Raw genomic sequence first — 3,095 nt, 5'->3', positions numbered from 1 at the left:
TGGAACTCATTCTGTAGATCGCCTAGGCTGGCCTTGAACTCAGAGATCCGCCTGCCTCTGCCTCCCAAGTGCTGGGATTAAAGGTGTGAGCCACCACCGCCCGGTTTAAAAATTATTTTTATGAGTGTATGTTTGTGTGAGTTTATTTGCACCGCTCGTGTGTAGGTGCTATTGAAGGCCCAAGGTGCTATTCAAGATCCTCTTGAACTCGAAGTAGATGAGGCACCTGCATTCTGGAATCTGAAAGAAGGTTCTCTGCAAGAGTATTAAGCCATCTTTCTCTGTCCCCTTTTTGTTTAAGACAGGTTTCCAGGCTGACCTCAAATTCACTGTGGCCTTGAAGTCTGATTCCTTTGCCACTGCCTTTTAAATGCTGGGTTACAGGCGTGAGCCATCATTCCTAGCATCATAGCCAACAACTTGTCTCAAAAGACAAAACCAACCACCCACTCAAAGGACAAGGAGCATGGCTGAGCTGGTTGAATGCTCGCCTGGCGTGCATGCATGCCTTCGTGAAGCTCTGCCCTCAGTCCCCAGTGTCTCAGATACTACAAGTGTTTGGACACATCTGTAATCCCCAGTACTTGGAAAGCTGAAGCCAGGGGATAGTTAAATTCAGAGTCATCTTTTTTGTGCTGGAGGCGTGTCTCTATGTAGTCCTGGCTGTCCTGGAACTTACTCTGTAGACCAGGCTGGCCTTGAACTCCGAGATCTGCCTGACTGTCCCTCCCTAGTGCTGGAAGTAAAGGCAAAGACTTGTGCCACCACAGCCCGTTGGTGGTTTTTTTTTGTTTTTGTTTTTGTTTGTTTGTTTTTCTGAGACAGGGACTCACTATGTAGTTTAGGCTGGGCTCTGACTACAGAGATCCAACCCTGCTTCCTGACTGAAGGTGTGTTATCACTTTATCTCAAGGTCATCCTTAACAACAGCTCTAGGTTGCATAAAAAAAATGCCAAAAAAAAAGAAAAAAATTTTAGATTATTTGTTACTTTATGTATATGAGTACACTGTAGCTGTCTTCAGACACACCAGAAGAGGGCATCAGATCCCATAACAGACAGTTGTGAACCACCATGTGGTTGCTGGGAATTCAACTCAGGATCTTTGGGAAGAGCAGCCAGTTCTCTTAACTGACTGAGCCATCTCTCCAGTCCAAAATGAAAAAAAATGTTTTTTTTTTTTTCTTTTTCGAGACAGGGTTTTTCTGTATAGCCTCTGTCCCCCAAGTGCTGGGATTAAAGGTGCCCAGCCTAAAATTAAAATCTTATTTTTTTTAAAGATTTATTTATTTTATGTAAGAGCACACCATTGCTTTCTTCAGATAACAGAAGAGAGCATCAGATCCCATTACAGATGGTTGTGAGCCACCATGTGGTTGCTGGGAATTGAACTCAGGACCTCTGGAAGAGCAGTTGGTGCTCTTAACTGCTAAGCCATCTCTCCAGCTGCCCAAAATGAAAATCTTAAGGATGATTTGGATTCAGAATGCTTATGATCACATCCTGACTTAAGTTCTGATGAACTGTTATCTTAAGTAAATGACTTCTTATGCCTCAGCTGTGCTCCCTTGGCTAAGTAACTTAACCTCTCTGTGACTTCCTTTCCTCATCTGTAAGATTTCATATAGATATACTGATCAAACATTAGAAAAGGACACACACCTTTAATCCCAGCATTTGGGAGGCAGAGGCAGGTGGATTTCTGAGTTCGAGGCCAGCCTGGTCTACAGAGTGAGTTCCAGGACAGCCAGGGCTACAGAGAGAAACTCTGTCTCGGGGGTGGGGGGAAGGGGAACAGAAAAGGGCACAACTATTTGTGACATAAATGCCAATTTAGAACTGGGTGTAGTGGTGCATGCCTAAACTCTAGCAGCCTAAACTTCAGAAAGCAGAGGCAGGTCATCCTGGTCTACAGAGTTCTATGACAGCCAGGGATACACACAGAAATCCTGTCTCAAAAAGCCAATAAATAGATAAATTAATGAGTAAATGCCAACTTATGTACTAAGGCTAGGACTTGTGCTGAAGATGGCCTCGAAGCCTTGTTGAAGATAAGCATGTGTTCTAAGACTAAGTTATAGCTCTAGGCCTCGGCTTTCTGCCTTGGTCTTTCTACTTCTGGATCTGAGTGCTGGGGATAAAGACCCACTATTTCTAGTTATGACTTATATTCCTCCTCATTTCTGCCTCAAGTACTACACAAAATACTAGCACTAATGATTCAAGACATGAATAGCTGTTAAAATTGCTTTAATTTTCAAATTATATTTATTTAGGTTTTTATTTTTGAGACAAGGTTTCCTTTTTTTTTTTTTTTTCAGTTTTTCGAGACAGCGTTTCTCTGTGTAGCCCTGGCTGTTCTGGAACTCTCTCTGTAGACCAGGCTGGCCTCGAACTCAGAAATCTGCCCGTCTCTGCCTCCCAAGTGCTGGGATTAAAGGTGTGTGCCACAACTGCCCAGCAAGACAGGATTTCTTTATGTAATCCTGGGACTTTCAGTATAGACCAGGCTGGCCTCAAACTTGAGAGATCTTGCCTTTGCCTCCAGAATGCTGGGATTAAAGGCAAGTTGTCAGCATGCCCAGTTATTATGTATATGTGTATTTTGTCTGTGTGTATGTGTACCACAAGCATGCCTGGTGCCTGAGATCAGAACAGAGCAATGGATATCCTGAGACTAGAGTTACAGATGGGCATGAGCCACCACATGGGTGCTGGGTATCTAACACAGGTCCTCTGGAAAAACAGCCAGTGCTCTTAAGTGCTGACCCACCTCTCCAAATCCAGAAGTTTTTGAAACAAGGCCTCAGTCTGTAACCCTAGCTGTCTTGGAACTCACATGTAGACCAGGCTGGCCTTTAAGTTTATAGCAGCTATCCCTGCTGGGATTAAAGGAGAATTCTGGGAGTGCCGCTATGCCTGGTCTATGAATAAGTTTAATACCTACCCAAATCATCTTGCTCCAAAACACTGGCCTGGAGCTAAACACCTTAGGTTTCCATAGAAAAGTTCAAGTAGGTGACGAAGGTGGCAGAGTGTGGGTTCCTGACCTAAGAGGTAGAGATGCTCAAAGACACAAAGGCAGCAGACTTATG

Source organism: Mastomys coucha, unplaced genomic scaffold (assembly GCF_008632895.1).
Source record: "Mastomys coucha isolate ucsf_1 unplaced genomic scaffold, UCSF_Mcou_1 pScaffold6, whole genome shotgun sequence".
NCBI classification, from domain to species: domain Eukaryota; kingdom Metazoa; phylum Chordata; class Mammalia; order Rodentia; family Muridae; genus Mastomys; species Mastomys coucha.
The sequence above is the reverse complement of the archived record's forward strand: the minus strand, read 5'-3'. Positions refer to the sequence as shown.